Genomic DNA, 24,395 nt, shown 5'->3' on the forward strand with positions numbered 1-24,395 from the left:
AGATCACTCCTAGTGTGCTAAGGGTAAGTCATAATGCAACAAATGATAATCAATCAAATTATATGAAATTAAAGTAGTGTCATTATCACACACCTCTGTTTGAAATCACTATCTTACTGATAATAATGGAAAGAGAAGTGATTCAAAGTTCATAGTGCTATAACAATCAGGTCCATAGCAGATCAATATTTAGTTGATCAGACCTATACATTTTAAAAGATTATACCATAGTTTAAGTGCACTGTGCATGAGACAAAATTGACCATATAAATGTGATTTAACCAATTGCACCAGCAGCCCATATGGATCACACTTATATCGATTTATGAATACATATAAGGAGACTTTAATAATATCTTCCTTAGCAATGTGAGCAATTATACTTCAAGGATAATAAACCATGATAGAAACAAAGTACTTATCAATGTGTGATAAAGATCCTCTACATCGCCTCTACACGTTTCGCCCTGTTAGCTCTTCAGGAGGCCTGATGGCAGGTAAATGTGGTGGATATTTGCATGTCTGTCTGATTCAACACATGTCCTTTTATACATAAATAGGAGAACTATTGAGTATAATGGCATAAGAAGCTTTATTTCATAAATAATTCATTTAAAATTAGTACATCACATCAAAAATATGAAATATTATAAAGACAGAGACATGCAGACAAATAGTCCCAATTTTTATTGCTGACCTCTACGAAGGGTCCATCCAAGGGGTCATAAAGCATACTAGTGCAGGGATAGAGAGAGAAGCAAGTGATCAAACGGCTTACATGCAATTATACTAAGTTCATGGAGCCCACTCTACCACAAGAGCTAAATTGCACCTCACTCACCGAGTAAAGGAGAGCCCAAGTCTGAGAGGAACGGCACAGGGACTGGTCAATGGCAAAAGAGAGCCTCGACGCGCGTTTCGCCGGTGATTATCCTTGGCTTTCTCAAGAGACGTGTGTGGTTGCGCTTTCAGGACCTTTAAATATGCCCCCAAGAGATCATGTGTATTGTCACGTGACTCCAATATGGCCGCCGAACATCAGATGAAAGGCTGCGCATGTGCTGCTGCTACCACCGCCTCCATGTGCGCGCCCCAGCCGTCATGACTTCGGCACGTGACTGGAAGTGCGGGTAAGCGCTATTCCCGGCGACGCGCTGAAGGCTTATTGACAGCTGAGCGCTACCATAGGGCGGGAGAGACCGGGCGCATGAGCACAACATCTGCTCACAGACAGGCATAGGGGGAAATATGTATGTAATGGACAAATCTACTGCCAAGAATCAATGTGGTAGCAAATTAAAGTGCCATCCGATCATAATAATATTCATGCATTGAACCTAATATCACAAAGTATGAGGGATTATAGCACTCAATGATAATCATAAGTATGCTAGCAAACATCAAAATGCAAAGGGGAAACATACATTATACAAAATATATGTGCATATATTCTTCGCCATCTATCCAATCTATTACAGATATCAGGATGAGAGGGGTCCACAGACAAAGTTCGTCTCTACAAATGGTATAGAGTAGACGGTTTCTAAAGCGCAATCACTATATAAAAGAAGTGAGTACAAATAATAAGAACAAATAAAAACATAGAACCATGGTCCCTAAATTAGGGACCATGGTTCTATGTTTTTATTCTTAATTTTTTAAAATTTTATTTGTTCTTATTCTTTGTACTCACTTCTTTTATATAGTGATTGCACTTTAGGAACCGTCTACTCTATACCATCTGTAGAGACGTATTCTGTCTGTGGACCCCTTCCATCCTGACATCTGCAATATATTGGATAGATGGTGAAGAATTTGTGCATATATATTTTCGTATAATTGATGGCGCCTTAAGAACCGTCTATCCCATACCATTTGTAGAGACGAACTTTGTCTGTGGACCCCTCTCATCCTGATATCTGTAATAGATTGGATAGATGGCAAAGAATATATGCACATATATTTTTGTATAATGTATGTTTCCCCTTTGTATTTTGATGTTTGCTAGCATCCTTATGATTATCATTGAGTGCTATAATCCCTCATACTTTATGTGATATTAGGTTCAATGCATGAATATTATTATTTCCCCCTATGCCTGTCTGTGCACAGATGTTGTGCGCATGCGCCCGGTCTCCCCCGCCCTATGGCTGCGCTCAGCTGTCAATAAGCCTTCGGCGCGTCGCCGGGAATATCGCTTACCCGCACTTCCGGTCACGTGCTGACGTCATGACGGCTGGGACGCGCACATGGAGGCGGTGGTAGCCGCAGCACATACGCCGCCTTTCATCTGATGTTCGGCAGCCATATTGGAGAGTCACGTGACTATACACGTGATCTCTTGGGGGCGTATTTAAAGGTCCTGAAAGCGCAACCACACATGCCTCTTGTGAAAGCCAAGGTTAATCACTGGCGAAACGTGCGTCGAGGCTCTCTTTTGCCATTGACCAGTCCCTGTGCCGTTCCTCTCAGACTTGGGCTCTCCTTTACTCGGTGAGTGAGGTGCAATTTAGCTCTTGTGGTAGAGTGGGCTCCATGAACTTAGTATAATTGCATGTAAGCCGTTTGATCACTTGCTTCTCTCTCTATCCCTGCACTAGTATGCTTTATGACCCCTTGGATGGACCCTTCGTAGAGGTCAGCAATAAAAATTGGGACTATTTGTCTGTATGTCTCTGTCTTTATAATATTTCATATTTTTGATGTGATGTACTAATTTTAAATGAATTATTTATGAAATAAAGCTTCTTATGCCATTATACTCAATAGTTCTCCTATTTATATATATATGGTTTTGAGTAGGCACTTGTGTGTGAAGATGGGGGTTGGCCCTCCTCTTTAGACCCCCTACCCACACTATCTATTATGTGGGCCGCAGTTTGTTTACATGTCCTTTTATATAGAGCTCCCTCTCAAACAGTCTCCTCCCCAATCATTTTGATAACTTCCTGTGTAACCGCCCCTTTGACCCTCTCTAGATATAACCCCCATTACTCAATAATCGCCGCTCAGTGTGCCCTGATATAAACCACATATGAAGCAGTCAGGCTAAGATCATTTAAAGCTCAGAAAGCGCAACCCATCCACCACCATACATTATCACGGAGTACGCGCCTATCAGCCACCGCAGGAAGTGACGCGTCCCACTGATGCGATGCGTTCCGACTCAGGATGCTCACCTTAATGCTATGGAACACACAGTACTGCACATGACCGGAAACTTTACACCGGAAATAACGTGTGCAGATGAAGCAGTGCGATCCAGCCTCAGACATTCTCCTTGCTACTGTGGAGCGCACGGTACTGTGCATGACCAGAAACTCCGCTGGATAACAGCAACAACCAATTTAGGTGTGCCCAACCCTCTGATTCGCTCCAAACGGGAGCGCAACCACTGACCACCAATATACATAGCCAAAGATAAAACTGTGGATACCATATTTATCACAACTACTCTATTGGTTGATAAACGGGGAAATTGAGAGACAGATAAAATTGCAATTACTCTCTAAACCTCACCTTCAATACTTATACATATGATAGAGTATTTTATAATCACATATATTTACAGAGCGGCAAGGCAAAAAATTATACTAAAAATAAGGGGATGATGAAGACTGATGATACAATAACTTTTTTTAGGGAGGGGTAGAGGACAAGACAAGAAGAGGGGAGAGCAAGGAGGAGCTCCATTGACCATATAGGACAATCAAATGTGTATGTGTGTATATCTGTAAATATATATACACTACAGACCAAAAGTTTGGACACACCTTCTCATTTACATATTTTTCTGTATTTTCATGACTATGAAAATTGTACATTCACACTGAAGGCATCAAAACTATGAATTAACACATGTGGAATTATATACTTACCAAAAAAAGATTGAAACACCTGAAAATATGTCATATATTCTAGGTTCTTCAAAGTAGCCACCTTTTGCTTTGATGGCTGCTTTGCACACTCTTGACGAGCTTCAAGAGGTAGTCAACGGAAATGGTTTTCACTTCACAGGTGTGCCCTGTCAGGTTTAATAAGTGGGATTTCTTGCCTTATAAATGGGGTTGGGACCATCGTTGTGTTGTGCAGAAGTCAGGTGAATACACAGCTGATAGTCCTACTGAATAGACTGCTAGAATTTGTATTATGGCAAGAAAAAAGCAGCTAAGTAAAGAAAAACGAGTGGCCATCATTACTTTAAGAAATGAAGGTCAGTCAGTGCGAAAAATTGGGAAAACTTTGAAAGTGTCCCCAAGTACAGTTGCAAAAACCATCAAGCGCTACAAAGAAACTGGCTCATATGAGGACCGCCCCAGAAAAGGAAGACCGAGAGTCACCTCTGCTTCTGAGGAGAAGTTTATCCGAGTCATCAGCCTCAGAAATCGCAGGTTAACAGCAGCTCAGATTAGAGACCAGGTCAATGCCACACAGAGTTCTAGCAGCAGACACATCTCTTCAACAACTGTTAAGAGGAGACTTTGTGCAGCAGGCCATCATGGTAAAATAGCTGCTAGGAAACCACTGCTAAAGACAGGCAACAAGCAGAAGAGACTTGTTTGGGCTAAAGAACACAAGGAATGGACATTAGACCAGTAGAAATCTGTGCTTTGGTTTGATGAGTCCAAATTTGAGATCTTTGTGCGACGCAGAAAAGGTGAACAGATAGGGTATGTGCACACGATGCAGAAATGAAGCAGAAAATTTCTGCATCATTTCTGCATCTCCCTGGCAGAAAAAACGCATGCAGATTGTGCATGCGTTTTTCCTGCGGAATACATGCGGATTCACATGCGTTTCCGCATGTGGATTGACAAGCGCTTTCCAGGCGATTTTAGCATCACCTGGAAAGTGCTTGACAACTAGGTCACACTATATAAATCCATGCAAACAGTATGGATTTATATAGTGTGACCCGAGAGAGTGGTAAAAATAAAAAATAAATGTATACTTTACCCTCCGATGGCCCGCGCTGTCCAGCTCACTCCGTTCTCCCTTCCGGCAACACTGAATTTAAAGACCTGCCGACGTCAGCGTCACGTGACCTGTCACATGACTCTGACGTCAGCGCAGGTCCTTCAACTCACTGCAAAGTGCCGGGAACCAAGCAGGAGCGGTACGCGGGCCGACAGTAGGTAAGTATACATTTATTTTTTATTTTATTCTTTTTTTTACAGATTTTTTAATGGTACCTGGGTGTGGATGAGACTCTCCTCTCATCTACACCCGGGTACCATCCGCACATTAGAACGCGTGGATTACGCATCTACATATACAGTGATGTGTAATCCATGCGGTCTAATGCAAGTCAGTGGCGACGAAAACGCCGCATTTCCGCAAAATTAATGGACATGCTGCGGAGTTTTGAGCGCAGCATAAACGCTGCGGAAAAATCCGCAGCATGGGCACAGCATATGCGGATTTCCATTGGGGAACATTGCTGCCCTTCTACCATGCTTTTTTAATGCGTTTCCGCAGCTTTTCCGCAGCTGCGGAAACGCATAAAAAACGTATCGTGTGCACACAGCCATAGACTCTACATGCCTAGTTCCCACCGTGAAGCATGGAGGAGGAGGTGTGATGGTGTGGGGGTGCTTTGCTGGTGACACTGTTGGGGATTTATTCAAAATTGAAGGCATACTGAACCAGCATGGCTACCACAGCATCTTGCAGCGGCATGCTATTCCATCCGGTTTGCGTTTAGCTGGACCATCATTTATTTTTCAACAGGACAATGACCCCAAACACACCTCCAGGCTGTGTAAGGGCTATTTGACCAAGAAGGAGAGTGATGGGGTGCTACGCCAGATGACCTGGCCTCCACAGTCACCAGACCTGAACCCAATCAAGATTTGTTTGGGGTGAGCTGGACCGCAGAGTGAAGGCAAAAGGGCCAACAAGTGCTAAGCATCTCTGGGAACTCCTTCAAGATTGTTGGAAGACCATTTCCGGTGACTACCTCTTGAAGCTCATCAAGGGAATGCCAAGAGTGTGCAAAGCAGTCATCAAAGCAAAAGGTGACTACTTTGAAGAACCTAGAATATAAGACATATTTTCAGTTGTTTCACACTTTTTTGTTAAGTATATAATTCCACATGTGTTAATTCATAGTTTTGATGCCTTCAGTGTGAATGTACAATTTTCATAGTCATGAAAATACAGAAAAATCTATAAATGAGAAGGTGTGTCCAAACTTTTGGTCTGTACTGTATATATATGTGTAAATGTGTAAAAAGAACTGACCAGCACATCCTAAATGTGAACAGGTGCAAGCTGCAGAAACTGAATAAGATATATGAAAAGAAAGCACAGCAGCACTCTATTATGGCCAAAATACATAAAGACAATAAAAACGTTTGATATAAACTGTGATATTACTCAATGGACTTTACTTACAATAAACGGAGGTTCTTAGCGCATAAATTGGCCAATTCATGTGTGCCCATCAACCGCTGCAAGGTGACCTCCCGTCTGATGGGTACTTCTCTGCCTACGTGCCTCTCTTGGGCTACAAGCCTATAACTCTGGACAGAACATGTCACTTCTGGGCTAAAACACCTACAATTCAAATGGGCTGGTAGAATAGAATATACATCACCTGCTGGTTAAATGGGGGGAATGCCAGGTCAGACAGGAGGCAGTTACAACCTCCTATAGTAATATATAATAAGAAAACTGACCAGCACATCCTAAGTGTGAACAGGTGCTAGCTGCAGAAACTATATATAATGATGAAGTCTAATCCAGATAAAAAAATAGACACAAGAATTTGTGCAGCCCACAATGAGGGGACAAAAAACTAGCTTATATGGTCAGCCAAAACAATCCAATCGATTCAAAGGTCCATCATAACGTCTCATGGTTATAAGAAACAGGCCTATGTAATTTGTTTGTTTATCCACTTAGGGGTAAGGGAATCCACTCTAAAGGTCCATTCACATTCATGTTTCAATAGGTCCTTATCCTGATCGCACCCTCTGGGGCTAGATTTCACAACCTCAATAACTGTAAAGAGAATTTCATCTACTTCACCCAGATGTGTTGTTCTCATATGTCTTGACAGTGGGGTATGTCGATCATTCCTGATGTCACCCAGATGTTCACTCACTCTCCTCCTCAGTTCTCTCTTAGTTTTGCCCACATAATTAAGTGGATATGGGCAGGTTGCCATATAGATCACACCTGAGCTCTTACTGTGGAAAAAGCACGGTGGCTCAATAGTTAGCACTGCAGCCTTGCAGCACTGGGGTCCTGGATTCAAATCCCACCAAGGACAACATCTGCAAGGAGTTTGTATGTTCTTCCCGTGTTTGCGTGGGTTTCTTCCGGGTTCTCTGGTTTCCTCCCACACTCCAAAGACATACTGATAGGGAATTTAGATTGTGAGCCCCAGTGGGGACAGCGATGATAATGTATGTAAAGTGCTGTGAAATATGTTAGCGCTATATAAAAATAAAGATTATTAATATTGTTAATATTTTACCCATGCGGAATCAAACACAAAATTTCAAAATGGATTTCCAAAAAATCAATCTAATATTAAATTTGCAAAAAAAATAACATGTACCTCCTATGCTCCTAGCCACATCTGTACCAAAATTCAAGTTGGCATCTCAATGGGATCATACTTAACCCCTTAACCCCCGAGGGTGGTTTGCACGTTAATGACCAGGCCAATTTTTACAATTCTGACCCCTGTCACTTTATGAGGTAATTACTCTGGAACGCTTCAACGGATCCCCCTGATTCTGAGATTGTTTTTTTCGTGACATATTGTACTTCATGATTGTGGTAACATTTCTTCGATATCACTTGCGTTTATTTGTGAAAAAAATGGAAATTTGGTGAAAATGTTGAAAATTTGGCAATTTTCACAATTTGAATTTTCCCACATGTCTACTTTACATCAGCACAATTTTGGAACCAAAATTTTTTTCTGTTAGGGAGCTATAAAGGTTAAAAGTTGACCAGCGATTTCTAATTTTTTCAACAAAATTTACAAAACCATTTTTTTAGGGACCACATCACATTTGAAGTCACTTTGAGAGGTCTTCATGGCAGAAAATACCCAAAAGTGACACCATTCTAAAAACTGCACCCCTCAAGGTGCTCCAAACCACATTCAATAAGTTTATTAACCCTTCAGGTGCTTCACAGGAATTTTTGGAATGTGGAAGAAAAAAATGAACATTTAACTCTTTTCACAAAAATGTTACTTTAGACCCAATTTTTTTTATTTTCACAGGGGTAATAAAAAATGGACCGCAAAATTTGTTGTGCAATTTCCCCTGGGCACGCAGATACCCCATATGTGGGAAAAAACACTGTTTGGGCACACGGCAGGGCTCGGAAGGGAAGGAGCGCCATTTGACTTTTTCATTGTAAAATTTGCTTGAATAATTAGCGGACGCCATGTTGCGTTTGGAGAGCCCCTTTGTGCCCAAACATTGGAGCTCCCCCACAAGTGACCCCATTTTGGAAACTAGACCCCCAAAGGCACCTATCTAGATTCATAGTGAGCACTTGGAACCCCCAGGTGCTTCACAAATTGATTCGTAAAAATGAAAAAGTGAAAAAAAAAACACTTTTTCATTTTTATGAATCAATTTGTGAAGCACCTGGGGGTTCCAAGTGCTCACTATGCATCTAGATAGGTGCCTTGGGGGGTCTAGTTTACAAAATGGGGTCACTTGTGGGGGAGCTCCAATGTTTGGGCACACAGGGGCTCTCCAAACGCAACATGGTGTCCGCTAACAATTTGAGCCGACAATTTGTTAGCGGACACCATGTTGCGTTTGGAGAGTCCTTGTGTGCCCAAACATTGGAGCTCCCCCACAAGTGACCTCATTTTGGAAACTAGACCCTCCAAGGCAGCTATCTAGATGCATAGTGAGCAGTTGGAACCCCCAGGTGCTTCACAAATTGATTTGTAAAAATGAAAAAGTGGAAAAAAAATCCTTTTCCATTTTTACGAATCAATTTGTGAAGCACCTAAGGGTTCCAAGTGCTGACTATGCATCTAGATAGGTGCCTTGGGTGGTCTAGTTTCCAAAATGGGGTCACTTGTGGGGGAGCTCCAAAGTTTAGGCACGCAGGGGATCTCCAAACGCAACATGGCGTCCTCTAACAATTTGAGCCGATTTTCCATTCAATTTGTTAGCGGACACCATGTCGCGTTTGGAGAGCCCCTGATTTGTTAGCGGACACCATGTCGCGTTTGGAGAGCCCCTGATGTGCCTAAACAGTGGAGCTCCCCCACAAGTGACCCCATTTTGGAAACTAAACCCCTCAAGGATTTTATTAAGGTGTATAGTGAACATTTTGAACCCAGAGGTACGACACAGAATTTGATAACATTAGGTCATTATATTGAATAAGTTGTCATTAGTCTTGAGCGCAAGTGCTCGCTACTTGAGTTTGCATCGGGTACTCAGGTATGCACCATGTACTGCGTGTGCTCGAGTGACATGCTTGAGTCCCCGCCCGGATGTTTCACGGTTATTAGACACCCAAAAAAAAACATGCGGGGATCGCTCATGCATGGCAGACAATCCCCGCAAAGTTTTTTGGGCCGTGAAGCTTATGGGGCGGAGACTCGAGCATGTCACTCAAATACCCACGATACTCAATGCATACCAGAGCACCCGATGCAAACTCAAGTAGCGAGCACTTGCGCTCAACACTAGTCGCCTTATTGTCATGTTTTTTTCTTTTGTAAAAAATCACAACCCCATCACAACCCTAACCCCAACCCAGCCCTAACCCTAGCACAACCCTAACCCTAGCACAACCCTAACCTGAGAGTTTATTTTTTACGTCGTTCCTCATGCGGTATAAGTGATTAGACGACCTTATTCTTCGGGTCGGTGAGACTACAGCGATACCAGAATCCTATGGGGTTTTTCTGACTGACAGCTGTCACACACTAAAAGACGCATTTTTTGTAAAATCTAGTTTTTGCATCGCCATATTTTGAGAGCTATAATTTTTCCAGATTTTGGCAGACAGTCATATGACGGCTCGATTTTTGCGGGATGACTTGACGTTGTTATTGGTGCCATTTTCAGGCACGTGACATTTTTTGATCGCTTTCTATTCCGATTTTTGGGAGGCAGAATAAACAAAAACCAACAATTCAGGAATTGTTTTTTTTGTTTTTTTTATTCTGTTCCGCGTGTGGTAAAATTGATAAGGTAGCTTTATTCCTCGGGTCAGTGCGTTTACAGCGGTACCACATTTATATCGTATTTCTATGTTTTGCACTTTTACATAATGAAAGCAATTTTATAGAAAAAAATATTTTTTAGCATTGCTTTATTCTGAGAGCTATAACTTTTTTATTTTTCGGCTGATGGAGCTGTGTGGCAGCTTGTTTTTTGGGGGACGAGATGACGTTTTCAGCGGTACCATATTTATTTATATTCGTCTTTTTGACGCGTGTTATTCCATTTTTTGTTTGGCGGTATGATGATAAAGCATTGTTTTTTGCTTCGTTTTTTTTCATTTTTTTTACCGTGTTCACTGAAGGGGTTAACTAGTGGGACAGTTTTATAGGTCAGGTTGTTCCGGACGCGGCGATACCAAATATGTGTACTTTTATTGATTGTTTTTTTTTTTTTTTTTTATAATAATATTTATTGATGGGTACATTATATTTTTATTTTTGGTTGATTATTTTTTTAATTTTTTTTTATATATTTTTACAATTCTTTTTTTTTTTTCACTTTCTGATAGTTTTTATACTTTATTACTTTGTCCCACTATGGGACTTTCACTTTTTTTTCTCTGATCGCCTGCATGGCACAGGAATGCAGCACCATCCCTGTGCCATGCAGGCTGTCAGTGCTGGACAGGGAGAAGATAGTTTGGAGATGCACTGAGCATGTCCAAACAATCTTCCTGCTGTCTGGTGACCCGGATGTTGTCATGACGACATCGGGTTGTCATGGCAACATCCTGGAAGCCACGGCAGACAGCGCTGGAAGCCAGAAGAGGAGGTGAGTATCTGCGATCACCTCCCCTTGCCCCCGCAATGCTGCGGTCGACTTCGATCGCAGCATCGCGGGGGTTAATGTGCTGGGAGCGGTGCCTGAGCGCTCCCTGCACATAGTACCGGGTGTCAGCTGTGACAATCAGCTGACACCCGGCGGCGATCACGCCCGCACAGCCTGTGTGCGCTCGTGATCGCCATGATTTACTAATACGGGTCTGGCTCTAAAGTCCCAGGGCACAGACGCGTATTAGTACGTCAGATGTTGTTAAGTGGTTAAAAAACAAACTAAAACAAAACAGTATAAACACTGTCAATTCGAAAATCTTGAATTCAGATCTGTTCAGTCTGTGGTCTAAAAGTATAAGGTCTTTTTTTACAAATAAAAAACTCATGTTTTTATAAATGTCTGCCATCACAAGAAAGAATTTGGAGTGGAAGCTGAATGGCTCTTTTTTCTACAGCTCATGGCAAAGGTGTATGTGATGGTTAAGAAGGCAGCGTGCAACGTCTTGCAGCTCGGGCTAGCCTCCAGAGGCCATATTCAGACCACATCTTAACACACCGCCAACTATTCAGCTGCAGTGAGAAAATATTCCTAACATTCAGTTCATGTACTGTACAAACCAGGACTACAAAGAAGAGGAGATTTTGTTAAAACATTAGTTACAGGAAGTAGAACCCATCACAAGAACTTCACAATACCACACTTTCATTCCACTGAGTGACACAGAAATAAAAACATTCATTCAGCAACGACAGTGAAGTCCATGAAGTGATTGAAGATGGCACAAGATTGGCAATGGTGACATAACTGGTTATGTGACCTGTGAATATGATCAGCACTGGTGGCTGCCGGCTAATGTACTCTGCCAAGATTATGCTAATGAAGAAGTAGAAGGGATTTTTCTGCATCCTTCTGGTCCGTCCCCTTCCTTTGTGTATCCAAGAAAACCAAAGCTATTAAAAGTAACCAAAAATCAGATATTAACTCAGGTGGACTCTAACACCATAACAACCATACATACTGACACAAAAGAAAACGGCCATTGTTATAAGAGATTGTTGACAAGATTAAATCTTGCCCAGTAGAAGGGACAAATTGATGAAACAAAAGGACTTACTATTAATTCAATTGTTCAGACTAGTTAATTTTGTTTTATTTTAAAGCTTGGTGATTTAACTACTATACTCTGTTTAAAAACTTGAAAAAGTACATATCTAGTGTTGTAATATTAATAATAAAAAAATTGAAACACGTGTATTTAAATAACCCTTTCTGACATTGTATGTAATAATACTGTCCTGTGCCCTGGGTCTTATGGACCAGGTACTTATTATTACTTCTCATCTTTAATGAGGCACCGTGACCGGAGTCGTAGTGATCACATTTAAATTCTGGTGCATCTTACCTCAGGGTAGAAGGCGTCGTCATCCTAGGAGGATGTCACCGCCCCCCTGCAACTATGACCGCTGTGATTGGCTGTAAGAGCACCGATCACAGGCTGGTGCCTGGCAACGCCAGGCCTCACCTGAGCCCGCTATGATTGGTGTTATCGACGATGACATCGATCGCACCAGTCACAGCGCACAGATGCGCTGTGACCTGGCTGTGACTGTCCTGCACTTCCTCATAGTAGCTGAGGACTTGTACAGGGCGGTCACGCTGTCAGATTGTGTGCCGTGCTGGCCTTGTGGTGCGACAAAAGCCTGTGACCCCACAATTGCTGCTCCTGCTGCTAGCAAATAAAGAAAATAGAAGAAAGAAGATCCCTGCCTGATCTCTCCTCATCCACCTCAATCCCCCTCTTCCTCCTTTCCCCCTCTTTTTATCAAACTCCCCACCTCCCCCTTTCTGCCACCGAGTGATGATCAGTACTTGATTTTTGGCAGATTTTTTTTTTCGTGCGTCCTGCAGCGGCTGAGCATGGATCAATGACGCAAATCACTGATCAACGTCTGTGCTCGCTGTTTTCCAGGACTTTTTTTTGTCTCTGTCCATTCCCCCCCTCCTTTGCACTACCTCTGTGCGCACATCCAGCAGCTGCCGAGCATTACACTTTTTTTCTCCCCTCCCTTTGCACCACCTCCTTGTGCACATCCATCAGCCATCGAGCGTTAGTCAGTGATGCAGATCACTGATTCACACTCGTGTTTGCTGTTTTGCACTCCCCCTCCCTTTGCACCACCTCCGTGCGCACATCCAGCAGCCGCCAAGTGTTGATCAGTGGCGCACATCTCTGATCCGCACTCATGCTTGCTGTTTTCCACTGTTTTGTTTCATAGACTTTTTTTTCTCCCCCCCCCCTTTGCACCACCTCCTGTTATTGCTTTTTTTCTTTAAAAAAAAAAAAGTTTACACCAAGCACTCTCACACACACAACTGAATAAAGTACTGATACAAACACCACATACATGAAAAAAAAAATGTTGTCCCGCTTGTCCCACACACGGTATTCAGTAAAGGAGCCATACACTACTTTCCTTGCCTTCAACACTGACAGTAAGGGAGAGGATCCCACCTTTCTTTATTTTTCCTCATCCTCGTCCCCCTCTTCCTCCTCGGGTGATTCTGAACCGCCAAAAAGACGCCCTAGGACAAAAGCTGAACCAGCGCCAGCCATTATTGACCCCATGTGGACCTAGACCCTCGAAAATTATGAGCCACAGATTCCGCATATTCTGGTGCAATAAGGAATCAAGTTTGACACCACCCGCCTCACAGAAATAGACTTTTTCAAAGTCTTTTTCTCTGAGGATTTTTTAAACCTGATGGTGGGCGAAACTAATTTGTACGCTCAACAATTTTTGTCACAAAACCACTCATCATTTTCTAACTTGAAGTTAGAAGTTTTGGGGCCTGGTCCTTCACATGGGGATACTGAAGAAGCTAGAAGTTCATTGGAGTGTTAACGTTTTGTATAACACTCCATTGTTCCGAATGGTCATGATCCAGACACGTTTTGAGACCATCCACAAATTCTTGCATTAAATGATAATGTACGTTGTTCTCACCGAGATGATCCCAATCATCTTTTCAAAGTTCGGCCGGTCATCGAAGAACTTCAACAACAAGTCTACTGAAATGTACATGCCTCAAAATGACATCTACGTGGATGAGTCCCAAATTCATCTTAAGGGGAGGCTTAAATTCTGGCAGTACCTGCGCACTAAGAGGGCCAGGTACGAAATGAAGCTGTACAAACTGTGTGAGAGTACCTCAGGGTACACCCACAAGTTTAGGGTTTATGAAGGAAAGGACTCCTGCATTGAGCCCACTGAATGCCCCCCTGTCCTGAGAGTGAGTGGTAAAATTGTGTTGGATTTGGTGCGCCCACTGCTGGATCAAGTTTATCACCTCTACGTGGATAACTTTTATACCAACATCCCACTCTTTAAGTCCCTCTTTGTGTGAGGTACCGCAGCCTTGAAATACTGTCCGCAAAAATCAGATGCCTCTCGAAGATGCTAATTGGGCAGCTGCTCAGAAGGGGTGAGAGCAGAGCCCAATGCAGCAACCACATGCTGGTGGTCAAGTACTAGGACAAGAGGGATGTCCTTCTCTTGACCACCATACATGGTGATGGCAGCACTCCCAGCACTGTACGAGGTACCTCTACACAGGTCGTCAAACCAGATTGTGTACTGGGGGGGGGAGTTGATCTCTCTGATCAAGTCCACCAGCCGTACAGTGCTTTGAGAAAGGCCAAGGTGTGGTACAAGAAGGTGGCCGTGCACATCGTACAGATGGCAATGCATAACACTTTTCTTTTATCACGATGTGCAGGCCAGACCGCTACATCGTATTTTCGGTTCCAGGAGGTAGTGATCAAGGCCCTGTTATTTGGCAGTGAGGAAGGAGCAGGCCCCAGTAATTCCGGAACTGAAGGTGCTCGTATAGTACAATGCCAACATTTCCCGGGGGAAGTCCCTCAAAGCAGAAAAAAAGGTAAGTCACAAAAGAGGTGCTGAGTGTGCTACGGAATGCGACACCTGCACTGACAAACCTGTCCTGTGTATGAAAGAATGCTTCAGCCTGTACCACACATCCATGGGCTACTAAATTCATTTCTGACTTACACAACTGATATATGACAACTAGTGTTGAGCGATACCTTCCGATATCGCGAAATATCGGATTGGATCGGACCGATACCCAAAAAATATTGGATATCGCCGATTCCGATACTGGAAACCAATGCAAGTCAATGGGACACAAATATCGAAATGAAAATAAACCCTTTCTTTCCTTGTAGGTTAATTCTACATGAAGGAAAACAACTAAGAATAATGTAGAATGTATTACATGAAAAGCCGGCAATTCAGCAGCGGCATACAACGGTACCTGACAATTTAGAACAGAAAGAATAGAGCATCACACATAGATTAGATAGATAGAAACATGTCAGTCACATATATAAGAAGTACAGTGACAGTGTTGCTTACTGTACTTGTCATTTAGTGTTAAAGGATTTATTAAAAAAAATAATAGTGTTTTCATGCACAGTCTCTTTAAAAAAGCCGGCCGGCAATTCAGCATCGGTACCCGACAATTTAGAATAGAAAGAATAGAGCATCACACATAGATTAGATAGATAGAAACATGTCAGTCACATATATAAGAAGTACAGTGATAGTGTTGGTTACTGTGCTTGTCATTTAGTGTTAAAATAAAGGATTTATTAAAAAAAAAATTGGCGTGGGGTTCCCTGTAATTTTAGTCTTTAGCGGAGGTTAAGCGGATGGCTGGGGCAGATGTTTGAAGCCTGGGAAGGGGGTAATACCCACGGAGCTTCCCAGGCTACTAATATCAGCCCCCAGCTGAATACCTAGCCTTTACTAGCTATTAAAATGGGGGACCCCCAAAAAAATGATGTGGGGAATCCCCTATTTTAATAGCTAGCAAAGGCTAGGCAGACAGCTGGGGGCTGATATTAGTAGCCCAGGAAGGGTGCCATGAATATTGGCCCCCTCCCAGGCTAGAAACACCAGCCGTCAGCCGCCCCAGAAATGGCGCATCCATAGGATGCGCCAATTCTGGCACTTAGCCTCGCTCTTCCCACTGCCCTGTAGCGGTGGCAGTGGGGTAATAGGGCTGGGGTTGATGTCAGCTTATAATGCCAGCTGACATCAAGCCCAGGTTAGTAATGGAAAGGCGTCTGTAAGACACCCCCATTACTAACCCCATAGTCAAAGTAAAAAAAAAAACCACAAACACCCAGAATAAAGTCCTTTAATTGAAATAAACACACAATTCTTTATTGTTCTAAATTAAACCATACTTACCATCACGCCCATTCCAGCTAAAGCCAACGATCTCCTGCAATAAAAGTAAAATAATAAAGCAACTTCATCCTTACCTTTCGATGGTTCCCAGGATGGCTCCAGCTCTGCTACATTCACATGACAGGCTGGATCGCAGCCGAAAGCTGCCATCCAGCTTGCCATGCCGCAGACACTGAGAAGCGCAGGCATGCTTGCGCTCCTCAGTGTCTGGCTGTGACGGCATAAAGATGAGCCGAGGTCATGTCCAATGAACTCAGCTCACCTCATGCACGTCACTGACAGCGTCGGAGAATTCTACTGCGCATGCGGTGAGCGTGAGAGAATTCTCCCAAGGTGTCAGTGACGTGCATGAGGTGAGCTCATGTCCAATGAACTCAGCTCACCTCATGCACGTCATTGACAGCGTGGGAGAATTCTCCTGCACTCAGCGCTTGAGCAGGAGAATTCTCCCATGCTGGGATGGCATTGAGATGACAGGCTGGATCGCTGCTGAGCGCTGCCATCCAGCATGCCATCCTTCATAGACACTGCAGAGCGCAGGCATGCTTGCACTCTGCAGTGTCTCTGAAGGATGAAAAGCTGGATGGCAGCGTTCAGCTGCGATCCAGCCTGTCATCTCAATGCCATCCCAGCGTGGGAGAATTCTCCTGCTCAAGAGCTGAGTGCAGGAGAATTCTCCCACGCTGTCAATGACGTGCATGAGGTGAGCTGAGTTCATTGGACATGAGCTCACCTCATGCACGTCACTGACAGCATGGGAGAATTCTCTCACGCTCACCGCATGCGCAGTAGAATTCTCCCACGCTGTCAGTGACGTGCATGAGGTGAGCTGAGTTCATTGGACATGACCTCGGCTCATCTTTATGCCGTCACAGCCAGACACTTTCTCAGAATCAGTGGGATCCGTTAAAGCGTTCCAGAGTTATTACCTCGTAAAGTGACACTGGTCAGAATTGTAAAAATTAGCCTGGTCATTAACGTGCAAACAGCCTTTAAAGGGGTTAATATTGCTTCTTTTACTTTAGTATTAAACATATAAAAGTATTGTCCCAAGGAGAGATCCCAACTTGAGTCCTTGTACAAATGTAACCAAAAACACAGGTAACACTTATACCTATTTAAAATTTTTTATAACATAGTAGCTATTGAACCTGTTCTACGCCCGGGTGGCGAGCATTTTTATTGGTATATGGTCCCCCATCCTGTTATGTGCTGCCCCTATTCTGCGCCCCCATCCTGTTATGTGCTGTCCCCATCCTGATATTTGTGCTGTCCCCATCCTGGTATTTGTGCAGCCCCCATCCTGGTATTTGTGGCTCCCCATTTTGGTATTTGTGCTACCCAATCCTGTTCCCCCATCCTGTTATGTGCTGCCCCATCTTATCCTGGTATGCATGATACCCCTCATCCCTATCCTGGTATGCATGGTACCCCCTCATCCCTATCCTGGTATGCATGGTACCCCTCATCCCTATCCTGGTATGAATGGCACCCCTCATCCCCAATCCTGGTATGCATGGCAGCCCTTATACCAATCCTGGTATGCATGGCACCCTTCATCCCAATCCTGGTATACATGGCACCCCATCCCTCATCTTGGTATGCATGGCTCCCTCATCCCCAATGCTGGTATGTATGGCCTCCTTAGCCTTATCCTGGCATGCATGGGCCCCTTACCCCCATCCTGGTATGCATGGCACTCCTCATCCCCAATCTTGGTATTCATGGCACACCATCCCTCATCCTGGTGTGCTTGGTACCCCTCATCCCTATCCTGGTATGCATGGTACCCCATCCCTCATCCCTATCTTGGTATGTATGGTACCCCCTCATCCCCATCCTGGTATGCATGGCCCCTCATTCGTATCCTGGTATGCATGGCCCCTCATCCCTATCCTGGTATGCATGGTACCCCTTCATCCCTATCCTGGTATGCATGGCCCCTCATTCGTATCCTGGTATGCATGGCCCCTCATCCCTATCCTGGTATGCATGGTACCCCTTCATCCCTATCCTTGTATGCATGGTATCCCCTCATCCCTATCCTGGTATGCGTGCCACCCCTCATCTTCAATCCTGGTATACTTGGGACCCCTCATCCCCAATCCTGGTATGCATGGCCCCCCTCATCCCCAATCCTGGTATGTATGTTCCCCTCATCCTCAGTCCTGGTAAGCATGGCACCCCTCATCTCCAATCCTGGTATGCTTGGCACCCCTCATATCAATTCTGGTATGCATGGCTCCCTCATCCCCAATCCTTGTATGTATGGCCCCTCAGCCTTATGCTGGTATGCATGGTACCCCTCATCCCCATCCTGGAATGCATGGCATCCCATCCCTCATCCTGGTATGCATGATACCGCTCATTCCCAATCCTGGTATTCATGGCACCCCTCATCACCAATCCTGGTATGTATGGTATCCCTCATCCTCAATCCTGGTATGTATGGTACCCCTCATCCGTATCCTGGTATGTATGGTACCCCTCATCCCCAGTCCTGGTATGCATGGCAAATGTGTCTTCAGTAAAATGGCGCCGGATAGCACGCTATGCGCATGCGCCGGTTCCGACCCCGCATTCCTGACCCAGTCTCCGGCCAGAACAGAGGCGCCGGGGCAACACACCTCCCGGTTAGGTAAGTATGAAAGTATGGCGCCCTAGATCGCGGTATGCGTTCAGTGCTTACGCTTACCGCGATCTCCGGCACCATACACTCCTCTTACCTGTAATGGCTCCTTTTTAATTTGACTCCTCAAAAACAAAATATTAGCAAACATAATCTTGTGACATGTCAAATTAAAGCTTGTACCTTTCTAAACAGAACGGTGGGAGATCTCTTTATCTTATTTCTAACCCGAGATATGACATATCAAAAATTTATCATTATGCAAGCCCAAAATTCTAACTTTTTCAAAACTTTAGAAATCTATATAAAATTAACTACCTTATTTTGAAATTCACTAAATTAGCACTGAAAAAAAAACAAAGAAAAAAAAAATCCGAAGACATCAGGTAAAAAAAATATTCAGATTTGGATCACTTGACAGAAAATGACCCATATGGGGTATTTCTACATTCAGCTAAAATTGTGGGACAATTTTTTTTGTGCCATTTTTGCCCAGTGTGAAAGTGTAAAATCTGGGGCTAAAACAAAATTTTGGTGGTAAAAATTTAATTATTTTTCTTCACTGCCCAATGGTATGTGGAGTCGGTAAGCCAAACCTTCGACTCCTCAATTTCCATGACACCGACTCCACCTTCGACTCCACGACTCCGGCTCTGACACCCTCATACATGGCTCATGTTTAAGTGATAAATTTACGGTATAAATTTCCCTTCAGAGCTTTGCACTGTGCCTCAAAAGTAGTTTTGGACCACATATAGGGTATCTGCGTACTCAGGAGAAATTGCACAACACATTTTGGGGTCCATTCTCTCCTGCTATCCTTGTAAAAATGAAAAAACTTGCGGTTAAAGCAATATTTTTGTGAGAAAAATATATATATTTTTTTTAATTTTCACAGATCAGTGTTGAAAAATTCAGTGAAGTACCTGGGGGTTCAAGGTGCTCAACACACATCTAGATAAATTCCTTAAGGGGTCTAGTTAACAAAATGGGGTCTCTTGTGGTGGGTTTCCACTCTGTAGGCACATCAGGGGCTCTCCAAATGTGACATGATGTCCTCCAATGATTTCAGCACATTTTGCATTTCAAAAGTTAAATAGCACTCCTTCCGTTCTGAGCCCTGCTGTGCGCCCACACAGTAGTTTTCCCCCATCTATGTTGTACTCTTGGGAAATTTTACAGTGTTTGGGGTCCATTTTCTCCTGTTACCCTTGTGAAAATAAAAACATTTGGGTCTAAAGTAAATTTTTTGTGAAAATAGTTAAATGTTAATTTTTTCCTTCCACATTCCTTTAGTTCCTGTGAAACAACTGAAGGAAGGGTTAATATACTTGAATGTGGTTTTGAGCACCTTGAGGGGTGCAGTTTTTAGAATGGTGTCACTTTTAGGTATTTTCTGTCATATAGACCTCTCAAAGTCACTTCAAATCTGATGTGGTCCCTAAAAATGAGAAATCGCTGGTCAACTTTTAACTTTTCTAACTTTCAAACAGAAAAAAAATATGTTTTAAAAATGATGCAGATGTAAAGTAGACATGTGGGAAATGTTATTTATTAAATGTTTTGTGTGACATATCGCTCTGATTTAAAGGTATAAAAATTACAATTTTAAAAATTGCAAAATTTTCGCCAGTTTTCAGATTTTTTTCTCTCAAATAAATACAAGTCATATCGAAGAAATTTTAACATTATTATAAAGCAGAATATGTCATGAAAAAAAGAATCTGAGAATCAGTGGGATCCGTTGAAGCGTTCCAAGGTTATTACCTCATAAAGTGACAATGGTCAGAATTGAAAAAAATGGCCTGGTTAGGAAGGTGAAAACAGGTTCTGGGTGAAGGGAATAAAAAATAATTTACAATATTTTTTTAAACCTTTTTACTTAATCTCTCTATGGGACTTTCGCAGCTCTGATCACCATAATAAAGATTCTAAAGCATAGCAATGCACAAGCATTGCAGTGATTTATAAACTGTCAGTGCTAGTTAGATCATGCACTGCTCTTGATCTAATTGGCTTGCTAGCACTCGTGACCCAGATGTCATCATGACAACGTCGAGTCACCATGGCAATGATCGGCCCCTGCCTTGTAAATGCCGCGATCGATATTGATCGCAGTGTGTAGGGGGTTAAACTGCCCTTCAGTGAGAGCTGGGTGTCAGCTGTCAGAATCGCTGAACACCCGGCGGTGTTCGTGCTCCCACAGAGTCTGTGCGTGACAAATCTGGAAGTACTTACCAACCTGGACTTATGGATACATCGAAGGTCGTGAAGGGGTTAAAGTAAAGTCTGTTAAATGGAAGCTGTGACATAAGTGCTCAGCGCAGAGCATGGGATAATTGTGAACTTAGCCTTAAAAGCAAAATGTTATCTACTGCAAAATGGTACCAAGAAAAGCTGCCACTCAACTCACAAAAAACAAGTTTTCACTCAGTTTCATCATCATGCAGTTGAAATATACAGATTTCACTCTGCAACACCAATTGCATTCTGATTTCTGGAGAACACCTGTGCAGTCCAACCGCAACTGAGAGGGTGTAATTTCCAAAATGGCTTCACTTGCAGCAGGTTTCTGCTGTTTTGGCAACCTCGAGGCTTCTCAAATGTTACATGGCAGTCTCAAAGCATTTTTGCCAAAATTCTGCATCAGAAGTCAAGTAGCCCTCCTTTTCTTCCGAGCCCTATGGTTATGGTGTGCCCAAACAGTAGTTTCCGGCCACACATCGGGTGCCGGCATATGCAGGAGAAATTGCACAACAAATTTTGGGCTCCAATTTCTATACTTGAAAGGTTAACAAACTTTTGAATGTGGTTTTTAATACCTTGAAGGGTGCCGTTATTAAAATGTGGTCTTGATTGTGGGGTTTCTGAAATATAGGCCCCTCAGTCACTTCAGAACCGAAGTGATCCATTCTAAAAAAAAAAAAAAAAAAGATTTGGAAATGTTATTGAAAAAATGCTGCTGAACATTTAAACATGTTAAGAAAAGGGATGTCAGAAATGTTGCTGACGTAAAGTAGACATGTAGTAAATGTTAGTAACTATATTTCGCATTTTGCTTGCTGGCAGGTATGAGCTTGTAAGGAGAGTCAGCGAGAGGCTGAAAGGGAAGCCTAAACCCATCTACGTGTTTGAGGAGAAGTACCCCGACTACTATTTTACTGATGGTAAGGTGTATATTTGTGTGTGTTTTGTTGTACACGTTTGTACGTATGTTTTCCTATGAAGTGCTGCATCGGGGAGTAATGTTTAGGGCTCACTCACACTGGCGTAAAACACGGCCTTGAGCTATCCAATATTTTATCGAATAGCACTCAACCCAATATTATACTAAGGGGCAGTACATAGCACCGACTATTTTCTCATGCCAATTCAGTATGAAAAAACAATTGCAGCCTGCACAGGTATGCAGCGATTGGGTTTATGAAAATGTTTTCAAATTCAATGACTGTTTTAATAAATTTAACCATCACATATGGATAATGCACAAAATGCGCATGAAATTACCTACAAGTGAGATGAACAAGGAAAATTTTTACTGTAGGCAAAAATGCAAACAATATTATAATTTAAATTTATTGAACATTCATTCTGCAACTTTATTGCAAATTAATTCTTATTCCTTTTCTTTTTCTCTTCAGTTCTCCTCTCCATGTTAATGTGGAGTGGTGGCAGGAGAACTTTAGTGGAATTAACTAAACATTCCGCAACTATGTTCTTGAATCCCAGATTGCAAAGATGTTCTTATTGACCCACTGTTTTTGCTCCAGTAATGAGTCCTATCCCGGCTGTGCCATTCTCACAAAAGCATTGGTACTTCACGCATCCTTCTTGCTGCTTAAGGAGCAATGAGAGAACTTTCAGATCACCACATATTGACCTTCCTTGATCCTTGTAATTAAAGCGGTTGTCCACTACTTTCACATTGATACCCTATCTTTAGGATAGGGCATGAATGTATGATCGGCTGGGGTCCTGAACGCGGCACCCCCGTCGATCAGCTGATATCGGTGCCTTTCGGAAGTCCTTACCTGCGGTGCTTGGCAGTCAAGTTGTAGTGGCTGGCGCTTGTTACTGCTCATCCACCTCCCATTCAATTGAATGTGCAGTACCCCCCGGCGGCCACTACAGATGGACAGCCAAGCACTGCAGGTAAGGACTTTCGGCTGGGACCGATAACAGCTGGTCGGCGAGGGTTCCCCGGCCGATCATACATGGATGCCCTTTCCTACGGGCATCAATGTGAAAGTAGTGGACAACTTCTTTAAGTTTCTTTAGAATAAAGTCAAAATTCTCATAGCATTTCTTCAAGTGCATAGAATGCTCTACAGGCACTAAAGCATACTTGCTGCCATTGTGCAGTAGCACAGCTTTCATACTTTTTCATGAATCAATAAAGAATCTCCACTTGCTCACATTGTACTCAATGTTACATTTTTCCATCAGCCTAGGAATATCACTGCAATACACTAGAGCACCGTCTTGAGTAAAGTATGGAAGGAATTCCTTTTCTCTGCTTCTGTACCAAGAATTAACAGTTAACAGGAATAGTGGGTTCTTTTCCTTTAGTCTAGAGCCTAAAAGTTGTGCAGAATATTTAGGAAGTCCTTGACTAAATCATTTTATTCAAAGTGTGAAGAAAAAGCTGTGGCTCATTGGGACTAGTATGAAACCTTCGTCAGAATCCTGCTCTTCATGTTCTGAATCAGGTGTATCTGCAAGTGTATCCAGAGATGAAAGGACAGGTATTCCTGGACCGTGAATCACAGGGCAAATCACTATGATTTCACTATGATTTCGCTACGAGTCAATGGGTGTGTGTGAAATATCGGACTGCACTCGGACTTAATCTGAGTGCAGTGTGATGTATGCGCACAGAGACAATGGAGAAGATTGAGAAATTAAGTTCTCCGTCTTCTCCACACCTGTGCTGAGATTCTCTCATGTGAGAGAATGGGATCACACTAACATGACACCCAGATCAAAATGACAGAGTGTGAGCCGAGTGTCCTTAGCATAATCAGCCCGATTCTCTCGCATGAGAGAACTTACAACAGTACAATAAACCTCATTTCAAGGCAGAAACATTACTGTGTCCAACAGTTATTACATATATCAAACTGAAATAGCTGTTGCAAAAACACCAATTTTTATAAAACATTAAGCTTAAGATTAATAGGGGTGCCCAAACTTTTTCATATAACTGTAAGAGGGATTTAGAGCCCCTTTAACTTAATGTGGGTCACTTTTGGAGAAAAACTCCATAAAATGTTTTTAAAAAAGTATGTTGCTGCATCTGTAATGACTTGATAGATAATAATGTCATTATTTATCCCACACAATGAAAACAACAAAAAAGACAGTGTAAATTGAGTGTCTCCGTAATCATATTGAACCAAAATAATAGCATGAACATTATACTGCATGGTGAACACAATAAACATTAAGAACAATTGCACATTTATTCTTTGTTTTGTTCATCCTTGCTAA

General features: G+C 42.8%; 1 long non-coding RNA gene across 1 annotated transcript in view; it reads left to right on the plus strand.

Moving 5' to 3' along the window:
* Window positions 1-22,476, plus strand: part of LOC141221145 (uncharacterized) — a 57,009-nt gene extending 34,533 nt beyond the window's left edge. The window contains exon 3 of the long non-coding RNA XR_012289194.1: window positions 21,975-22,476. This is a non-coding gene — a long non-coding RNA (uncharacterized lncRNA). The remainder of the gene's footprint in view (window positions 1-21,974) is intronic.
* Window positions 22,477-24,395: the final 1,919 nt, after the last annotated feature.

The sequence above is a fragment of the Phyllobates terribilis genome, unplaced genomic scaffold (genome assembly GCF_046119375.1).
Source record: "Phyllobates terribilis strain yellow unplaced genomic scaffold, ASM4611937v1 Scaffold_322__1_contigs__length_2175068, whole genome shotgun sequence".
In the NCBI taxonomy this organism is placed as follows: Eukaryota; Metazoa; Chordata; class Amphibia; order Anura; family Dendrobatidae; genus Phyllobates; species Phyllobates terribilis.